Here is a 23557-nt window from a genome sequence, read left to right as displayed (position 1 = left end):
AATGGAAGGAAAGGAAACATTTGTTTTCTGAAGTTGGCTCATGATGGATTTTCACTTGTGTGATTAACATATATATATATTTTTTTTCACTCAATTCTAATGTTGAAACCACCTTGTATCATAGTTTAATTCTTATACTTATTAGATTGTTTATAGGCCTTGGAGTCTTAGTTTTGTATAGCAATCTCCTGTTCCATTCCATGATCAAGGCATAACCTCTCACACATGTCCTGGCTGCTACTGCAATGGTCAGAAGCAGCTTCAGTTCTCAGTCCTGTTGTTCACTAAACAGAGATCCTTAGTGCTAACGTTGGTGTTGGTGCTCTTCTAATCCCAAGAATTCATGTTTTCAATTTATTTTCAGTATCTGTGCCTTTCTTAATGTTATGAACAATCACCATTGGATTTTAAAGAGTGCTTTAAAAGATGATATCATACATTTCAGTTGTGGCAATTGGAAATGTTGTTCAGTGAACCTAATCCATGAAACTGCTGGAAACGGAACACAGAAACTCATTTTTATCCCGTTTGCTTAAATAACTTTAATTACCTCTATTAATTTTTGGTGACATTGCAATAAGTATCGTTCTGTGGCTCTAGTTCATTAGGTGTTTCTGATTTAATGTGTGCTATTCCTTTTTCTGGCTTGCTGGACCAGAATAATGGATGCGACATGCTAAGTGTTAGAGAAGTGCCTGATATATTTTGGCAAATGATTGCGACTTATTACATAAACAGAGTTGTTTATTTTATTTTTTAAAGTAGCTTCTTCTTTTTTTTTCTTTTTTTTTTTGGTGGGGAAAGCAGTAATTAGGTTTAAATAAACCTATTTATTTATTTATTTATTTATTTATTTATTTATTTATTTCAACAGAGGTACTGTGGACTGAACTCAGGACCTTGTGCATGCTGCTATGCACTCTACCACTGAGCTATGCCCTCCCCCAAGAACTGTTTATTTATTTATATTTGTATATATATTTTCGTATATATAGAAGTATAGTCAATTTACAATGTTCTGTCAATCTCTGGTGTACAGAGCATAATGCTTCAGTCATACATGAACATACATATATTCATTTTCATATTCTTTTTCACCATAAATGACCATAAGATATTGAATATAGTTCCCTGTGCTAGACAGTATAAACTTGTTGTTTATCTATTTTATATATATTAGTTAGTATCTGAAAATCTCAAACTCCCAATTTTTCCCTTCCCACCCTCTTCCCCCTCTGGTAACCATAAGTTTTTTCTTTCTATGTCTGTGAGTCTGTTTCTGTTTTGTAAATAAGTTCATTTGTCTTTTTTTTTTTAGATTCCATACATAATTTATATCATATGATATTTTTCTTTCTCTTTCTGGTTTGCTTCACTTAGAATGACAGTCTCCAGGCCCAACATTTTGTTGCAAATGGCAATATTGTATTATTTTTTATGGCTGAATAGTATTTCATTGTATAAATATACTACAGCTTCTTTTTCCAGTCATCTATCAATGGACATTTAGATTGTTTTCATGCCTTGGCTATTGTAAACAGTGCTGCTATGAACATTGAGGTGCGTGTGTCTCTCTGAATTAAGGTTCCCTCTGGATATATGTCCAGGAGTGGGACTGCTAGATCATATGGTAGTCTAGTTTTAGTCTTTTGAGAAATCTCCATAATATTTGCCATAATGACTGAACCAGAACTATTTATTTTTAAACTAATTCTTACCTAAAATATTTTAAGTAAGTACTATAATTTAAACATGCATAAGGCAATACCAGAATTTCCAAACATATTTTTTTAAACCAAATAATTTTGGTAATAAAAAAAAGGGGAGGAGTATTTTATGGACCAAACATGGTGAGAATCTAGAAGAACTTCAAGACAGGAAGATCATTATATGTATTAGTAGTTCTTAACTGGAGGTGGTTATTTCCCCTGGAGATATCTAGTGACTTCTGGGGACATTTTTGGTTGTCACACTCTCTTGGAGGAGTTACTGTCTTTTAGTAGGCAGAGACAGAGGATGCTGCTAAACATCCAAAGAAGCACAGGACAATATTTCTTTCTCCCTTGCACACACACAAAAGAATTAACAAAACCAAAAGTCAACATTGTCAAAGTTCGGAAATCCTGGCATAAATCTATATGGTTTTATAGACAATGTTAATGATACTGGGAAAAAAACAGAGATTTAGCCAGACAAGGCTGAAGCACTACAGGACAAACATAAGCTAAGAAGAGATTTAATAATACAGGGGAGAAGCAATCTTAACAACTTTAAGGGAAACATTAAGACACTGGCTAAAACAGAGATAGCAAAAATAAAGAGAAATCATCGAATCAGCTCCAAAGGTATAGACAGTGAAGTCAGATATATAATATAATACAAATGGTGGAAATACAATCCAGAGGAGTGAATCCTACATTAGATATAGACTTCTAACTAAGCAGTACTGTTTTTGATTGCCTGCACAATTTTTCCTGGAAATTTCAAGTTTTTATGAAAAGGCTATAAGTAAGTTACCCAAAATCTGTACAGTACATGAAAAGGAAAACCAAGTTAAGACTGAAGAAGCAATGATTAAATGCTTCATTCCTCTACCAAATTTAAGCAATAAATGAATATGTCTATTTTAAATATAATTCATTTTTTTCTTGCAAAATACGTTGTTCAGCGTGTCATTTTAAGAGTATATTACAGTGTCTTGAAAATTCCTTCAAAAATTGGTTTGGAATCATATCACAGATTTAGTAAGAGTATTTTTTTTTATTGAAGTATAGTCAATTTACAATGTTGTGTCAGTTTCTGGAATATTTTTATACATTGCTTCTTTCTTCTAAGCAGCAAATGGTCTTAGCATTTAAAATGATAAAAATGAACTTACCTATGGCTTAGCTGTAACTCTAGCCCTTTCTTTCCTTATCTAAGATTAAAATGTATTTTTAGAATTCTGTGCTTTGTAAATTGAAGGTTAAAACTCTGTTCAAAAATATGTATTTTCCAAAATCATATTTATCAATGACTTTAATTCAGTATAATTGCAGTCTCAATTATTTTGGAGAAATTAAATTGTTTTATGCTTTAAACAGCTTACTTCTTATTTGGCATAAATGTCAAATCAGGAAAATAACCTCCTACATGAAAAAGAAGATATTATAAAGGGTCATCATGATCTAGGGCCAGTAGGAGAACTAAATTATCCCTGCCATTAATGCTGATGTAACAGTGGTAATTACTACATAACATCTAGAAAAATTATACTGTGAGAGCAATTTCCCACTGAGTTGATTACCACCTTGATTCACTGCTTCCTAATTGGTTAAGTAGTAGCAAGCAGTAATTGAAGAAAATAGAAAATAGCTTGTTTTAATTTAGGGACACACAGATGACTCAATCCTGGAGAAACAAAAACAGAAATGTACTCTCATCCTGAAGTTTTCATCATGAAAGTAGGTGTATATGAATATGACAATTATGATTTTAGAATGTAAATATCATGAGATGTGCAAATAGTCATTTTAGTAAATGAAATATTTCTAATGAAGTTTGGTCAAGGAATAATATATCTCTGAAGAATATATTTGGCTGATTTATTCATTACCTTAGAGTATTGCTTAAAAATATTTGCTTTTTAAATATTTTTACATAAGGCTTGATTCACTTTCTGTTCTCTTTAAAGGCTATTTCAAAATTATTTCAGAAATAAGCAATGTATTTTCATTGTGTTTGTGTGAATATTTTATATGTTAAAAACTAGAAAATGTATTTAAGCTATTAATCATCAGAGACTTTCTAGAACTAGCAATGCCATATTAATTAATGTGAACATGTAAATCAGGATGGCACATGCATGTGATTTAAAGCTGTATGCACACACTTTATTTTACTATTTTTTAAAATGAAATATAGTTAGCTTATAATGTTCTGTCAAGTTCTGATGCACAGCATAATGATTCAGCCATACATAAACATACATGTATTCATTTTCATATTCTTTTTCATTATAAGTTGCTACAAGATACAGAATATAATTTCCTGTGCTATACAAAAGAAATTTGTTGTTTATTTTATATATACACTTTGTTGTGTGTGTATGCTGACAAAATGTGAGTTAAATAATTGATACTACCTCTCCTTACCATTCAAGCATATCTATACATACATAGTGGGATTATATACATATAAATAGGTATACATAGCATATATATAGTGGGATTACTTTTAGTAAGTATGCATTTTACTTTATAAACACTCTATAAGGAATAATAGTAACGCTTCCTATAAATAATATTAAGATGCAAGATGAATAACTTTAATATAGGATATTGTGTTTTGTGAGAAATATTCAATATAAAATAATATCTTAGAGAAAAGGAAAATTACTCTAGCATTCTTTGAGCACTTATTATATATTAGAAATTACATTAAACGCTTTGTATCTAATAGCTCTCTGATCTATCATATAGGTATTAAGGCTCTGACTACCGAAAGGTAACTCTCATTTACTATGTCCCTTGAATATGTAAATAATTGAATGATAATTCAAATTCATATATTTGTAACTGGATAGTTCACAATGGTTTGGCATGAAGTAAAAATAACTTATGGTTTAGTTTTTTATGGTATAGTTGAGATCCAGATAAATTTAACATGTCTTTGTACATATCACTCGTATTTTAAAATATATTAAATCCATTTGAATTATTTTGAGTATTTAAAATTTCAAGCAGTTGGTAAACAATATTTTGTTTTATCTTCATAATAATAAAACATATTGTTCCTAACAGTATATTAGGTATCTTAATATTCACAAATATATCAATAACCATAAAATAATTTTTGCTTTAGGTTTTAATTTAAGTATATTTTATTACATAAATAATTCACAGAGAAAGATTGTGAAAGGTCAAACTTGGAGACAAATTATATCATTGAAACTGCACTGACTTGGAAACAGAGACACACATTTGAACTTAGATATATCACTTTCTAGCACTGTGTCACTGGGCAAGGGAATTAAGCACTTTAATCTTCTCACTTTCTGTAAAATGGGCCTTTGTTCAAGTATTCATTTTAGAACGAAAAACAGTCTCATAGAAACTGGAACTCAATAGACCCTAAAAAATCAGTAGCAAGTATAACAATCATAAAAAAAAATGAAACACCTTCTCTGTGTCAATCAACAAATGCTTATGTTTGACTCTGCTCATAGTTACAAGACTTTTCATTTTTTCAAGTACAAAGTTGGTTTAGCTAAATGAGTATCTGGGTTTCGAGGTGCTACTTAAATTAACCTATATCATTTGTTAAGAAAATTGATACTAACCCACTACTGGTTTTATAATTTTCTTTTCATTTTCTGCTAAAGGACTTTAGTAAAACTTTATTTAACAATAACTTTTATTTAACTTTTTGAAGGCCTAAGTGCCTTCAAATATATGAATATAGACAACATGGGCTTTACATTACTTTAAGTTGTATATGCATTTCTATAGCAGCTGTACCTGTCTCAAGAAACATTGATCATATTTTAATCATAATAAATCCTTGATAATATTAGAGACATGTTTCCCATTTCAAATTTTTGAAACTGAATTTACTGAACAATAAATATGAAAAACGACTTTCTAGTTTCAAGGAAGAGGGGTATGCTGAGATAGAGTTGCCACTGGTTGCCCCAAAGAATATTCAGCCGGACGTAGAAAGTTCATCTTACCTATTTTTTGTTTTTTGATATAGCATCCAATGGAGTTCCAACTTAATTTGAGTCCTAAATGTTGCTTGGTAATTTTAAAAAGTTATTATTGTCCATGTTTTGCTAGAACAATTGTTTGGTACATATAATAGAGGGCTGGTTGTCAATGTAAGAAAATACAATTGAGAATATTATGTAGTGCAAAGTATTTCATCATTGTGTGTGCATCATTTACATATTGTAAAGAATATAATTTTAACACCAAAGAAAATTTAATGTGTCAGAAATTCTGTTTAAGTGTGGTTTATTTATTTTTATTTAATAATTTTTAACAATTTTTATTGAGTTATAGTCATTTTACAATGTTGTGTCCAATTCCAGGGTGTTTGTTTTAAATATAAGCCTATTAAATAATTATTTAGGGAAGTAAAATAATATTTTAAATGCATAGAAGTCTAAAATCTATGATAAGCCTCAGAATTTTTTGTTAATCCTAAAGGCACTAATGAGATTAGAATTTTGAACTGGGTTATAGAATTGTTTCAATGTAAGTCCTATTTGTCCTGGAAAATGAAGCAACATAAAAGGCTAAGAACTCTTGAAATCAAAATCCAGTCGTGGCACTGAAAAAGGTGCAGATATGTAATTTTATGCATGTGTATGATCATTTTGACTAAAAACAATAAAATAGATGAGCAGTAATTATGACAGTATTTTATTTCCTCTGTCATTATTACATCAATTGTGGGTTTTACAATCCAAATTGTCAGATAAAAGGAAAATCGTATTTTTAGTAGGGGTTTTCCATTTTATACTGAAAAAACATATGAGATAGGGAATATATCTGATTTAATTGTTAGAATTAGCACCAATGCATACAGTGTCTGATAAATATATCTGTTTTAATGCATTTTTACACCAGTGTCAGTAAAATAAAAAATAAATAAATTAGTGTACCCTGGTCTACAAACTCATTAAAACTATTCACAAGAACTCAGACACAACTTAAACAATGTATTAAAAATTCTCATCTAAGTAGATAGTCAATCAAACCTTTGTCTTCTCGGTTTTTCAGGGAAACACTTGACTTTTCTGCAACTTATCCTTAGGCTCTTTGGTCACGGAGAAAACACTATCATTACATTTTACCCCCACTGGATATTTACATACATGTATTTATCTACTTGGGATTATACAGAATGTAGCTTTGTATATTAAATTTTATATATATTAAATTTTATATCTTGAGCTTTTGATCTCATCATTACAAATTTTTTTCAAAGTATGAATTCTGTAGTCTTACAACATTGTATAGAAGTGGTTTTTGTTTTCCTTTTATTGCAATATAATTGACATATAACATTATATTATTTTCAGTTGTATAACATAATGATTTGATATATGTATATTCTGTGATATAATCACCACAAAATCTAGTTAACATCCATCACTACATATAACTATAAAATTTTTTTCTTATGATTAGAACTTTTAAGATCTACTCTCTTAGCAATTTTCAAAAATACAGTACAGTATTATTAATTATAAACACCTTTCTATACATTATATCCCCAGGGCTTATACATTTTATAACTGGAAGTTTTGTACCTTTTGACGACCCTGACTCATTTCATGCACCCCCCAGCACCTGATTCAAATATTGATCTTAAGAAAGGGTATAGACTTATTTTTCTACATAATAGAGTTATTAAAGTACTTTCAGAAGTCAATGCTATTTTAAGATCGCTCTTGATGCCATGGAAGAATGATATTGAAGGCAGGGCAATATAACATAATCACCAGTACTAAGGGAATGAAGATAAAAATGTAAAATATGTTGTTTATAAATATATTTTAGATGTATAATTAATGTGTCATGCTGCTGGATCAGATACAAGAGGAGGGTAAATTAAACAAGTAATCAAGAATGACTTCTGTATTTCTGAATTTAAATAAGTTTAAAATCTGTGTGTATAACTTGGCCATTTAATGCAGTGGAGAAGATTGTATAGTGACTTGGAGGATAAAAATTTGGGAAAGAAATAAAGAGTCCCTATTTGGATATGCCAGATTTGGATATGATTTGCAAATGAGGATTTAAATGTAGGAATTGATAAATAAAGATAAAATTTAAATATCTGACATTAAAATTTAAATTTTCCTCATTTAGGGAAAAGGTGTTATGATAGAAGAAAACCCATGCTATACCCTGAAAAAAAAAAATGCAGGTCAAATAGGAAAAAAGATGCTTCAGATAGATATTAAGAAGAAGTGTTTAGAGAGGAGAGATTACTCGTAATTCAGAAATCAAGTAATAAGAGTATATTAACGAAAACCCATATCACTTAATGAAAGGGGAGACAAAATTCAGAGGGTATGTAAATGTAATAATACACGTTATACATACACATACACTTTGATTCTGAAAGTAGTAAGAGAAAGATTTGGAAGAAAATGTGTACTCAAAATTAAGTTTTGTTTTGTTTACTTTTAACAGTAAGATAAATTAGGCCATTTATGATGGTGATGATGATGGAAGTGAGCTAACAGAAATGGAAAATAGAATACAATGCATATATAAAATATTTTGATTAAACTCTGAAGGAAATTATTTTTTTCCAAATTAAATTGTGGTTACACTGCAGATTTTAATCTAGGTAAGATGACACAGAGATTTTTTTAATATCCCATGTCTGCATAAAATATTGAAAGACAGATATAAATACCTTTTATTTAAGTTATTTAAGTTAACTATTTATTTTAGCTTAATTTTTTATATATATAATAATTTCAGACAGAAAAAAACAGTCTATCCTAGGACACTAGCACTGAAGGTGTTAAACTCAAGGAAAATAGACCAGGAAACACAACACATGACAGCACAATAAAATTTCCAATTAAAAAAAATGCATTTCCAAATATCCACAAGCCATCATCTACCATGAAATATGGGCACACATTTAAAGACAGATTTGTAGAGCTGATTTTTGATAGAATGATCCTACAATGTGATATGCATAAGAAATTCATTTCATATCTAATGATATAGACTGGTAGAAATTAAAAGAATGGAAAATACATATTATGTAAAGTATAATCAAAGAAAGGAAGAGGGATTTTTATATTAACATCATACAAAGTAGACTTCAGAACAAAGAAAATTCCAAGATAGAGAGGCGCATGAATGACAGTAAACAGGTCAATCACCAAGAAGACATAACAAACCTACAACTGCATGCACCAAACAAAAGAGCATGTGAAGCAAAACTAATATACCTTATAGGAGAAGTCCAAAATTATATACGTAGACTTCAATTCTCATCCATCAGAAATTTCCAGAACAACTCATCAGAAATAAGCAAGTATATAATAGGTCATCAACATCATCAACCAATGCAAACTGACATTTATAGAATGTCCAACACCAGCAGAATACACATTTTTCTCAAGTGTCCATGAAACATATGTGAAAATATACCCTACTCTGATTCATAGAACAAATCTTGGAAATTTTAAGAAATGCAATCATATAGAGTATGTTATCAGATCATAATATAATTAAATTAGAAATAAGTAACAAAAAAGCAAAGGGAAAGTTCTAAACACATTCAGAAGGAATGTTTCATGAATGCGAAGAGAACAATGAGAGTCTACAAAATAAGATATAGGAAGAAACAATGCAAAATATGTGAAACAAATACAGAGCGTCAGTGCGCTGTGAGACAGCTTTAAGCTAAATAGCTTTTAAAAAAAATGAACAAAAACTCTAAATCCATAGATCCAAAGAACTCACTAACACCCAAGCACAAGAAGCAAGGAGTAACAGCATAATTTTTACAGCCAGCTGTAAATAGGTAATCTTAAAAGCAGCTGGAGAACAAACAAACTTTACATGCAGGGGAATAAAGACAAGTAAGACTAGAATGAACACAGACAACTCAGTCTCAATGGCCAGGCTCCACCTAACCTCCCTCAGTAAGTACTTCTGTACTAGCTGACGCCACTGCTTAAAAACTCTCTTGAGTTGCGTTTCAGTGGAGTTCAAATTCTCTCCTCTGATGGGTAGTCTAAATACGTCTCACTTGACTGTGCATGCAGTGCAATTTTTCTCTAGTATTACAACAAATATTTTTAAAACACAAGAAAAACAATCAGTTTGGACTTTCATTGTAAATATATGAATATGATATTAATGAGGTCAGTCTTGGCTAGTAGTTTTAATTTTCAAACAACTCTATTAAGGTATAATTCACAGTGCAGAAAATTCATCTTTTTAAAGGATAGAAGTCAGTTGTTTTTGATATATTGAAAGACTTGTGCAAATATTTATATCTAGTTTTAGGATTATTTTCATCACCCTGCCATGAAACAGCATGCCTGTCAGCAATTGTTCCCAATTTCCCTATCACCCCAGTCACTGGCATTCACAGATCCATTAATTTTTCTATTCTGGACATTTCATGTAAATAGAATGACCATACATAGTATTCTGTGACTGTCTTCTTTCACTTATACTCGAGGTTAACTTATGTGACATGTATCAGTAGTTACAGATCTTGTTTCTGAAAGATAAAATACAGGATTAAAAATATTATTCCAGTAGATCTCTATTACATACTCTCACAATTTTCAGACACAAGTCATTTTCAGATTTTCTCATGATTGGATGTCATAAACTTTTTAGTTGTATTTTCAACAGAAAAGGAGAAATCAAAGCTTATCACATAAGAGACAGAAGGAAATAGTTACTCTAAGACATGAGGGATGTGACTAAATCAAGCTAGGAGAAAAAAGAATTCCACTTCCTTTTATATGCTTTCCACTCATAAACACTTGGCAACTCTATGTTTAGTTGATTAGACTGAGCTAGTATTCATTCTCTAACGAATCTAAGGAGGCAGAGAGAAACGCTAATGTATGGAGAGCTCTGCTGGCATCATCAATATCCAGTGATCATCCAATTATTCGATGTTGTCCTTTCTGTCATAACTTACTAATGTGCAGACCCCTAGATGCCGTATCACATCACAAGACATAGCTTGGAGTTTATTTTTGAAAATTCCGCAAGTAATGTGGCTCCCTCACACTTGAAATTACCAGGACTTAAAATAATCAATGGTCAAAAAAATACAGAAGGACATATTTAGAAAAGTTTGAGGAAAATCAATATTTAGCAGCAAGGAAGTTTCTACTTTATTACTGTAATAGAGAAGAACAAATGTTCCTCCATAATGTAGCTGTTCCTTTAAGTCTAACCTTGTGCTCTCTTTCCTGTGGTTGGTCATGCTGGTTTTGCACCTTTTGTAAAAGACTATTGCCCGTAGACTGAAATCTACAGGACAGCCCATTCTCAAGACTTTGACCTTTAAAGATATAACACTTTTCCATTCATGTAGAGATTTTTAAAAGTTGCAGAACAGAAAATAAAATTATTTTGTTGAAGATTTTGACCTGACCTATGTGGACAGCTGGAAGAAATTTGCAACAACCAACCATGTCCCCCACACTTTTTTTAGTATAAAAGGAATCTGAATTCTGACTGGGTAATATGGTTATCTAGGATGTAAGTCCACTGTCTTCTTGGTCTGCTGGCTTTCTGCATAAAGTCGCTGTTCCTTGCCCCAACAACTTGTCTCTTGATTTATTGACCTGTCATGTGGCAAGCAGTATGAGCTTGGACTTGGTAACATTGCAAGCATTTATGAATATTTTTCCATCTTAACCTTAATCAACATTTTGAGTAGAATTAAACAAAGTAGAATGTTCATTCATTTTCAAATAGTCTTTTGTGTGCAAGAGTAACTTTTAATTACTGCATAGTGTTGTTAATAGAGTACTACACCTCTCCTAGGAAACAGAAATGGATCCTTTGAATCAGTAATGCCAATTCATTAATTTCTAAAAAAATTTCCAAACCTGTACTCCAATTATTCAATGCTGTCCTTTCTGTCAGAACTTGCTAATATACTGACCTCTAGATACCATATCATATCACAAGACATAGCTGGGAGTCTATTTAAAAAAAAACTCCATGTCTCCCTCATTCTCACCTAGTTTATTGCCAAAATTTATCTTTCTCTATTACTTTTTTTTTTCCTTTTGACAAAGCGATTATGTTTTTAAAAAATATTAGTGTTCCACCTGGATGTTACTTCTTGGTTTATCTATCACCTAGATAACACGACAAAGTCCAGCATTATTTGATAAGTGTCACAGAGAAGCTACATTAACTAACACACACATAGTTACCTACATTAACGTGGCCTGTATTTCGGAGACGCATATTCTCAATTAGTGGTTCTCAGTTTAGCAATTCAGCTAAAGGAACAAACAACTCATTGAAACATAAGCTTGAAATGGCAGCACTTGGCATCAAATCTCAGAGCAGCTTTTAACAGCAAAGGCGGTAAGTTTCAAAGCTGCTGCTTCTGTGATTTCTCATAGCACAGCAGAAGTGAAAAGCAAAACCCATGGCTTTGAAAAGCTCTCCACCCTTGGCTATATGACATTGTATTTTCTTTTCTGTCCTGTCCATGCCCCCATTCTCTCCCATGTTTCTTAAGAGGAACCAAGGTGCTTCTTCCAGTCCCAGCCTGACTGTATTTCCCAGTCTGCTTAATGACTAGGTTCATTTGTTCACTATGCTGCAACCAGACCAACCGCTTTATTAAAACTTAAAAATAATTAATAATCTAACACTCTGTCATGTTCCTTATGTACTGGGAACTCTTCTAGGTGTATAATTCTCAGAGCAACTGTATGCAGTATATACTATTATGTCTGTTTTATAGATGGGAAAGTAAGGTGCAGAGTAGGTTAAGTAACTTTCCCAATGTCACCAATTAATGTGTGATGAGATTAAGATTTAAATCAAGGATGTCTGGATCCAGATTCTGCTTTTGACTATTATTCTATGCTGCCTATCACTGGGACAGGTGTATTCTTTCTTATTCTAAATCCTACATTCACTGGTGGAGACCCTGCAGTTTGGATATTCTCAATTACCTTCATCTTGGGGAATATCACCTTCATTTTCCCTTATCAATGCACCCCCAGACCCCTGATAGATTTGTTCATCACTTGGACTTGCTCCACAGCTGACTGTAATTTTGAATATCCCGTGTTTAAAATACACACGTCTATGCTCCATCATTTTCATAACTTGTAGTCACTCCACTTATACTTGACCTCACAGCAGCTTCCATCCTTTCCTGTCTTCACTTACTGCTTATTCTACTTTATATTATCTGCTTCTGTGGTCCATTACTTTATCCAATTTCTTGTCAACTGTAGCAAGCTTGCCACAGTATCTTTCTACACCATGTATGTGGATAAATCTTATCCCAAGTGTCTCTCTCTCTCTCTCAGTTACCCCATTTGTATCAGGGTTGCAGAAACCCAGTGTGTGTGTAGGGGGGAATCAAACTGATCGCAGTACAAATTTATGTTTACATTCTGTATCCAAAGGTTACATTAATGGCCTTGGGCTTAATATACCCAGTTTCTTACTGAATCACTCAAAGGCGTCTCAAAAGAAGTGAATTTTAATTTCAGCTCAACTTGTTCTATGAACCTAAGTGCAGATATCTCATCTAATTGGAGACTCTAACATGTGGTCCAAAACCCAACAAATATCTCTCCTATAAAATAAAGCCAATTCCTTCTAATTACTGCCTATTATGCTTGATGGATGTGAGAACTTAAATCCTTGAGCCGGTTTGTGCAAAAAGAACTGTTAGTCCATGCACAATTTAATATCCTGCCTCTCTCTCCCATCTCATCTTTTCTTCTTTCTCTTCATTATTACACTGTATATGCCCTGGTCCCTCAATTATCAAGCACAGCAACTCCTTCCCACTACAGAGCATGTGCTCTCTCCTCCTGAAGTATCCTTTCAAGCACCCTCAACTGCCTTTGCTCTGTAGTATCTTTTCATTTCTCAGCCTAAATATCTCCACAGTAGATATTTAATCAACTACCACCCTACTGGCATTACCATTATGCTTGTACTTCTATGTGCTTGTGTCATCAATTTGTTGCTTATTTATTTGTTTGTTTTCTGGTTTGTCTTCCTGGAAGAATACTATATTGTTAAAAGGGGAAAAAATCAAGAGTAAATTATCTTTGATTTTAAAGGGTAATGCTCACCATAAGATCTGGCAGACTAGACACTAAACAAATAATTGGAAGAAACAAATGAGTGAAATCAAATGACACCTTATGCCACCGCCCCCCTTAGAAGCAAATGGCGGAGAGTGTCACTATGGGCATTCCACAGTCAGTTACCACTTGTGCAAAACAGGGAGAAAAAAAAACATAGTCACGTCCAGGTTGGGCAATGAACCTATCAGTCATATTCTAGGAAGTGGGTCTTATTTGCTCAATATTCGTCTTCAGTGAGTAAATGTGGGAGTTGAGGGTCCTCCAACTTGTGCCACCAGTATATTCTTGTGTGCCAGCATTTATTCTACCCTATAGTGACTGCATGTTTACCTGCTTGAATTCCTACCTAAATAAGAGATCCATGAGGTCATTGTCATTCCTGTACCTAGAACAATAGGTCATTCACAAAGTCACTACGCAGGTGCTACGGAATAAATGGATTTACCTGTCTATCTTTGAAATTTTATTTCTTCATCCTGTAGTATTCTCAAATCTTTCTCTGCCTGGAAAAATCCTACATGGGTAATAACATGGAGACCAAATGCTGTCCTTCTAAAAACATGTTAAAAATCCAGATAGATTTTAGTAATATATTCATAGGTATGTACAGACACATATACATACCACCCAAATGCCCAGAAGGATCATGTATTACATGCTGAGATGTTTTGAAGAGAATTTTTTGGTTATTTTCAGTTTTCTTATCTCCATATTCCCAAGTTTCTTGCCATAACTCTGATTCATAACATTCTTGTTTTCAAGTAATACGACTTTTACAATTTGGCAAATTCAATAATTGCTTTTATTCTCTCCAATAAGTACATTTTCTTAAATACCATTACCCTCTATAATATTTTACCTCTCTTTGGAGTTTTATTTATCCTTCAGTGCTGGATATCCTTTAACAGGCTTTTTAGCATCTGTTGATAGAAGTATCTGATTCATTCTCTTAAAGTTTAATATGGTAAGTTGATTAGATAATTCGTAACGGTAAAAGATGTCTGAATTAAAAATTCTTGATTAGACATTTTGGTAGATTTCTTACAAAGATTTTATTTTGGAATTTTTGCATCAATATTTATAGCAGAATTTGATTCTTAGTTTGATTTTTATTATGCATATAAGGTTATGGTAGCATTGTGCTGCTTTAAGAAATCTATCTAACTTCATCTTTGTCTTAGTCTTGAATAATTTAAATGGTATTGGTATTATGAGTTCTTTCAAGGTTATATGTGAGCCATCTGGATCCGATAAATTTTTGCAAGTGTATCTCTAGCCAGCTTTACAGCTTCTGTTTCAATTAATATCTTCTAGTTATCTATTTGACAAAGATCAATTTTTGTAATTTTTTTCTAGGAAGCTATGCATTACTTGTAATGAAGATTCCAGATATTTGTGGCTGAGTGCTTGGTTCATTTTTAACATAATATATTAACATGAATACATATATCCATGAATATACATACAGAAACATTTGGAAATGTAATGCTTGAGGTTAATGACTTTATTATTCATTTCTTAAACTTTAAAAATGCATTTTATATCTAATATATGTTAGACATTTCATATTCTTGGAAACTTATTTTCACTTACAATCATAAATATGGTCTCATCTTTTCTGCTTTATTTTAAGCTGAAAGCAAATTTCTGCCATATACAACAAATTATTGCAAATTGAAACAGTCTTACACAGTATAGCTATCAAGTCAGTATCATATTAAACTAAAAATCTATATTGTTCTAGCATTATAACTAATGATTTGTTTAGTTATCTGGAATCTCTTTTCACAATTTTTGAAACACTTTTTAAATTATATTATGTGTATATTATGTTAAATATATATACTTTTTGAATTTTAGTTATGGACAGTATAGCAGCCTTGATATTTTAAAAACAGTATTCAGTATATGCCTGAAATAGTGATGACTGATTTTTAAAATATTTTTTCTGTTATATTTTAAAAACTATTTTAGTCATTGTTTTCAACCTTCATCATTTCCATTTGTTGCTGAAATAGCTATTCTTTTTTTTTCTTTGTTACTTTGAAAAGCTCTAATATCATTTCTCATTTCATTCATGATTGCCTCTCTCTTCTGGTTACTCATAATTGGACACAGATTTCTCTACTGTCTTTATACACAATATATCCATTCTTTTCCCCATTAAGTTGCACTGGTTCTCCCACTAAGACGCTGTAATCCACCCCTCCATTCCCTCTCTTAAATCTGATTTTGTAGAAGATGGGCTATTAGGGAAAAAGAAAATCTTTTTCCCCTTTCCATACTCCAGATTTTTTGGTAGGATTTTAGGCTACTGAGAAGCAGTATATTTCTCACAGAAGTCTTAGGTTTTCTTTCACTGTCTTCCAGTTTCTGATTTTTCATATTAAAAAGCAGAAACACATTGCAGTCCAATACATTGTATTTGAAGTAGTTGCACATTTTCCCTGGAATCTTACATTTTCCTCATTTTCTTTTGTTTTTTTTTTGTTTGTTTTGTTTGTTTCTTTTGTTTTTTTTTTAACTTTTTTTATTGAGTTACAGTCAGTTTACAATGTTGTGTCACTTTCCAGTATAGAACACAATTTTTCAGTTATACACGGACTTACATATATTCATTGTCTCATTCTTTTTCACTGTGAGCTACCACAAGATCTTGTATATATTTCCCTGTGCTATACAGTATAACCTTGTTTATCTATTCTACATATGCCTGTCAGTATCTACAAATTTTGAAATCCCAGTCTGTCGCTTCCTACAACCCTCCCCACCTGGCAAACACAAGTTTGAATTCTATGTCTATTAGTCTGCTTCTGTTTTGTATGTATGTATGTATGTATGTATGTATGTATGTATGTATGTATGTATGTATTTATTTATTTATTTATTTATTTAGATTCCACATATGAGTGATCTCATATGTATTTTTCTTTCTCTTTCTGGCTTACTTCACTTAGAATGACATTCTCCAGGGACATCCATGTTGCTGCAAATGGCGTTATGTTGTCATTTTATGGCTGAATAGTATTCCTATACCACCTCTTCTTTATCCAGTCATCTGTCAATGGACATTTAGGCTGTTTCCATGTTGTGGCCATTGTAAATAGTGCTGCTACAAACATTGAGGTGCAGGTGTCTTTTTGAAGTAGGGTTCCTTCTGGATATATGGCCAGGAGCAGAAATATTGGGTCATATGGTAAGTCTATTCCTAGTCTTTTGAGGAATCTCCATACTGTTTTCCACAGTGGCTGCACCAAACTGCATTCCCACCAGCAGAGTAGGAGGGTTAGCAAATTCTCATTTTCTTTTGAATTGGTGATTTCTGCTGTATATTCTCTTGTTTGTATATTTTCCTATCAATCCCCTAGAATCTCAGTGAGAACTTTCACCTTCAGATTTAAGACACTGATTAAGAACTCAACAGTGAATAAGCATACTTTCCTTCACTTTATGTATTGAATTAAAATAAATTATAAATAAATGTATTTTATTTAAATCTTAAATAGTTTTCTTTCTTCAGTTTTATTTTTATTTTTAATGTGTGCTCCCTTCTGATAATTTGATTAATTCTTAATCTCTATCGTCCAATTGTTAGTTTTCTTTATCTCTGTTTCTCCAGGAATCAGTTGTTCAATTATCTTATTACAAGCTCAAGAAAATGAAGTAGGTTCTCCCAGTTAGGTCTTGGTATAGTGGTCACTATGATACCCTTCCTTAAGGTTTCAGGAAGAATTCTGTCTGCTCCCTGCTCTTTCTGAACTCTTATTCTCAGAAATAGACAGGGTCTGCCCACTGATTTATTGGGTTTTTCTCATTCCTCATGGTTCAAGCAAAATGCTTTTTCTGAGTTGTAGAATATCTGTTGACCAAACTCTTTTTCCCAGTAGGACTCTGCTTCTGCTGCCTTCTGCTGCTCCTCCATGAATTCTTTGACGTTGGGCTGCCAGTCCACAGAGGGGAAAGCACAGTACCTCATGTATGCTCAGACCCCTACAAGACCTTTTGCTTCATTCTCACTCACCTCCCTTTCAGGTACAGTAGGAACTTCACTCAGAAGTTGTAGATATGTTTCTGTTGTTGAGAAGTGGAACAAAAATAAGAGATATCATGCTGTCATGATGCTGACGTCACTCAAATTATCATTGATTTTGATATTTCTTTTATATACTTCCTTGGGCTTTAATAACTAAAGTTTGTAGAATCATACAAAATCTTAATTTTTATAAAATAATTATAGAATCTCAAAAAATTTATAGTAAATTATAGTACATTAAAATTGAGTAATTTATAAGTACATGCATATGAAAATATTAGTATGATATCTTAGGATGCCTGTGTTCTGAAAAAATTATCATTTGTATTAATATTTATTGTATGAAACATTATTAAACTCTGAAGACTACTTTGCTAGAATATATCTAAAATGTGCTTACCAACTATCAAGTAAAGAACTGAATTAGAACTGCCCTCTTCAATAATGACTTCATAATCTCCAGCATTAAATATAGAGACACAAATATTTTGATTTTGAAGAAGTCATTTTAAATTTCATATATTTATATCTTAGACCATCAATTAAAAATGTATGTAAAAGCATATGGCTTTGGCTACTGGCCAATGATAATAATTTGATATTACACTTTAGAGAACATGCTGAATACCAAATACAAGATTATTTCATAAATATAAGAAACTGCAGCAGTACTTTGTCTTTAACATTTTGTCTTAACCACCTAAATGGAAATATTTTTCTATTTTAGTTGAATGAACTTCCCTTAAAAAGTTTTCACATGTATTTGCTATCAGATAAAATTCAAGAGAATATTTATATTTATATTACAAATGTTGCTAGATACCAGATTCAATATCTAACTCATTAGAGTAACACTAATGTTCTTTACTAAGATTATATTACTAAGAAAACTGTATTTAAATTAACTGATTCAGTACCATGCAATTCCAACAGAAGTTTATGTCTTATCCTTTTAAATTTATAGTTTATTGCCTTTCTCTGTTCCTTTCTCTCTCTCTCACACACAAGTACAGACACACATGCACACAAATATACTGTAGAAAACATGATGAAAATATTTAAAGGGGTTAGAAATATTATTCCTGAGGATTAAACTTGTCCTCAACCTAATCACTAAGGAAATAAAGAAACCTTATTTGAAACCATTATTTGGGACAGAGTGACTTTGTTTAATGGCACCTTACAAAATTCTAGAGCTTTTAGGAAGAACTAAAATAGTCCTAAAGCCAGTAATGATCTACCTGATTGTTGTTCAAAATTTTTGTGTAGTACTCAATAAAGTACCAAATGTTTTATGTCTTCTCTACTCCATTTATGCATTTCCAGTTTTACAAAGGGAATTATAATTGGATAAAATGATCTAATGGTTTATGAAAGAGAATAAATGTCCATGAATACTTTGAAAATATTTTAAAAGAATAGTAACAGATGGATTACTTTACATTATAGCAGAAGGCTTATTAAACCTCATTGTTAAAAATTAATACAATTTTGCATAGTATAGACAAATAAAACAGTAAATAGAAGAAAAATATCTAGCTAGATATGCACAGGTTCCAGTATATGTTAGATTTTTAGATGAGGATATTTAGTTATTTCCATTCAGAAGAAAATAAATTGCACTTAAATATTTAGCAAGCCACATAGAAGAAAGTAAGCTAGTATGTTCTCACACTGTAAATTAAGCAAAATTTCATGCATATTAAAAAGTAAATGTTATAAAGGCTAAAACAATGTAAATATCACAAGCAATTGTTGACTACTAGCAGATAATATAGTAACCTAGAATATGTGTGTGGAGAAGAAACAAGATAGGGTATAGGAAAGCAATGTATAAAGCTTAAGCAATATTTTTGGAATAACATCCATACTTTAGGACTAACTGGTTTCCAGAAGAGTAGAAACAGAATTAGTGTGCTCAGGGATGACAATGTAAAATTATGACAAAAGATATGATGGAAAATTTGAAAAAGTATCAATCAGCAAAGATGGGAGAAATAAAAACTAGTGTCTCTAGCTAATTACAGAAATTTGGCAGACTCCCTTGATCATCTGTAACATCTCTCGTCCCATTATCTCTAGTTCTCTAAATATTACTTATTTTGTTGTTGACTTTGTTTTCATAGTCAGACTATGTTTATTATTGAAATATTAACCCATTCATGGCTAATATAATATTCTGGGTTTTTTTTGTTTGTTTTATTCATTGTATTTCATTAAGAAAAATCAAACATGCACAAATGTACAGGTAATAGGGTAACACATGACAGCTTCAACAACTGTCAAACCTTGGACAACATTGTTTTCTCTATACTCTTATCTACTGTGAATGTTGAAGAATGTTTTGAAGTAAAACCCAGATCTGCTTACTACATCTATACATATTTTGTATTTACCTTTAAGAGATAAATACTCTTTAAAAATCTTATCCATACCAGTCATAAAGGCCATCATTCAAAAGTCCACAAATGACAAACGCTGGAGAGGCTGTGGAGAAAAGGGAGCCTTCCCACAGGGCTTGTGGGAATGCAGTTTGGTGCAGCCACTGTGGAAAACAGTATGGAGATTCCTCAAAAGACTAGGAATAGACTTACCATATGACCCAATATTTCTGCTCCTGGCCATATATCCAGAAGGAACCCTACTTCAAAAAGACACCTGCACCTCAATGTTTGTAGCAGCACTATTTACAATGGCCACAACATGGAAACAGCCTAAATGTCCATTGATAGGCGACTGGATAAAGAAGAGGTGATATATTTATACAATGAAATGCTATTCAGCCATAAAAAAATGACAACATAACGCCATTTGCAGCAACATGGATGTCCCTGGAGAATGTCATTCTAAGTGAAGTAAGCCAGAAAGAGAGAAAAATACCATATGAGATCGCTCATATGTGGAATCTAAAAAAAATAAAACTTAAAAACAAAACAGAAGCAGACTAATAGACATAGAATTCAAACTTGTGGTTGCCAGGTGGGGAGGGGCGTAGGAAGCGACAGACTGGGATTTCAAAATTTGTAGATACTGACAGGCATATGTGGAATAGATAAACAAGGTTATACTGTATAGCACAGGGAAATATATACAAGATCTTGTGGTAGATCACAGAGAAAAAAATGTGACAATAAATATATATGTGTTATTGTATAACTGAAAAATTGTGCTCAACAGTGGAAATTGACATAACATTATAAAATGACTATAACTCAATAAAAAATGTTAAGAAAAATCTTATCCATAATGTTATCATCACACTTAACATAATTAAGAATCACTTAATATTATTAGACATTAGTTTTCAATTTCTTAGCTCTATTTCTCCATATATCCCTATTCCTCTATACTATATCCTAAATGTCTTTTCTCCTTTTGTGAGGAAATTTTCCTATGGAAAAATATCAGCTGGTTTTATATTCATTCAACTGCATTCCCAGAAAGAGATGAAAATAAGATTGGGGTCAGGGAGAAGTCAGAATAAATATATTTAGTCATAATGACTGAAAATTATCCAAATTCAATGAAAAATATGAACATACATTTCTCCAATAAGTTCAGCACACCATAAATACCATAAAGTATGTTAATTCAGATACAATCTTTTGAGTTTAAAATAAATAAGCAAATAACATAAAATTTTAAAAACAAAGGTGAAATAAAGGTATTTCACACATAACAAAGCTGAGATAATTAATCTGGAGCAGAACTGTACCATAAAAATTATGTTCTTTTATTTAGCAGGAGTACAATATTACAAAATGAAAAGTGGGCTCATCAAAGATGTTTACAGTTTAAGCAATATTCTATGATCATTTAGTAGTTCTGTAAGTGGTTTTTTTTTCAGCTTTAGAATTTTCTACCTTGATAATCAGGTAATTTGCAAAAGCAGACAGTCGCTTCTTTTGTCCCAATCAGCATACCTTTTTTCTTTTCTTATCTTACTCCACCAGCTAGGACTTCTTAGTACAAAGTGGAAGAGGAGTGCTGAGAGAAGGTAAAGTTCCCTTATTCCCAATGTAGTGGGAAAGTGTTGCATTTCTCACCTGTAAGTATGAACATTAGGTGTAGGGATTTTTTGTTTTTTGGTTTGGTTTTTGGTTTTTGTTTTTTGTAGATGTCCTTTTCTCAACTTTACTGAGGGATATTCAAATAAAATTATAAAACATTTAAAGTGTATCATGTGTCTGTTAATAGAATAAAGGATAAGGCATAGATTTGGAGAAAATATTTGCCAAACACATATCTGATAAAGGATTTATAACCAAAACATACAAAGAACATTTAAAACTCAAAATAATCCAGAAAATAATCCAGAAAATAATCCAAATAAAATCTGGGAAAAGCTGGATAGATATCTTATCAAAGAAAATATGCACCTGTCAAATAAACATAAGAAAAGATGCTCAACATTGTTTATTAAAAGTTAATAGTATCACCAATTATTATGTCTTTTAACCCAGATGCTGAACAGCACAAAAAGTTCCCTGTCTTCTTCTGCTTTAAAGAGTATTTTGGATATTATTGGCCCTTTGCAATTCCATATAAATTTTAAAATCAGCTTCTTAGTTTTCACAAAGGAGGAAAAACTAAACCCTGTTGAGAATCTGGTTGTGATTTAAATCTATAAGTGAATGAGAGGAGAATGGCTATCTGTACAATACTGCTTCCTCTAATCAATGAACATGGTATATACATCCATAGTTTTGTCTTTAATTCATAATAATAACACTGTACATATTTATGTGTAGAAGCCTACTATCTTCCATTAGATTTAAAACCAGAAATTGTATGTTTTTGAAGCTATTGAAAATAGTTATTTTGTATTTTATTGCCCAACTTTGTCATATTATATAGAAATATATAAAATTTATATGTAGACTTTGTACCCAGAAAACTTACTAGTTACCTTATGATAAGTTATGATAATTTAACCTGTAGGCTGTTTTGAATTGTCAATTTACACAGCCATACTGTCTAAGAATGACAATATTTCATTGATTTCTTTAATCTTTGTAGCTTTTTAAGTTTTTTTTGCTTACAAAACACTATTGAATAAAAGTATTGTCTTCTTTTCTCAATTCATCAGTTCTACTTTAAGTGTGATGCTTGCTGTAAGCCTTTTGTAGGTGTCCATAGTGAGATTAAAGAACTTTTCCTTCTCTTAGTTTGCTAAGGTTTTTATTAGGATAAATATTCTTCTGTATCTATTTTTCCCTTTTTCTCTGGTAATTTATAAAAATTATACCGATTGACTAACAAACGTTAAACCAATTTCGCATTTCTAGGTTAAATTTAATTTGTTCATAATATAATGTCCTTTTCACATATTGCCAGATTCTGTTTGCTAATATTATTTTAGGACGTTAGTATGTATGTTTGTGAATGAGATTGGCCTGATATTTGCTTTATGTTGACTTCTTTGGGTATTGCTGTTAAGGTTATGCTAATCTCATAAACACATTGGAAGGGAGTCAATCCATTCTTATTCTATGGACAATTGTAAAATTGGAATTATTTTGTTTTTATATGTTTGGTAGAATTTGCCAGTAAGACTACCTGAATGTAAAGTTTCATTTACAGTGACTGTTTGTGATGCTAATGCAATCTAAAAGTTATAGGATAGGAAGGAACAGTAGTAGGTTTGCAATCTATTATCTTCTTTCACTGGA

The 23557-nt window shown here is 31.7% G+C and overlaps 1 pseudogene; it reads right to left on the bottom strand.

Moving 5' to 3' along the window:
* LOC140701200 (small ribosomal subunit protein eS1-like) overlaps positions 1 to 17828 on the bottom strand; it is a 40132-nt pseudogene extending 22304 nt beyond the window's left edge.
* Positions 17829 to 23557: the final 5729 nt, after the last annotated feature.

Source organism: Vicugna pacos, chromosome 14 (assembly GCF_048564905.1).
Source record: "Vicugna pacos chromosome 14, VicPac4, whole genome shotgun sequence".
Taxonomy (NCBI): domain Eukaryota; kingdom Metazoa; phylum Chordata; class Mammalia; order Artiodactyla; family Camelidae; genus Vicugna; species Vicugna pacos.
Note: the sequence above shows the minus strand (reverse complement) of the source record. Positions and strands in the feature narration are given on the sequence as shown.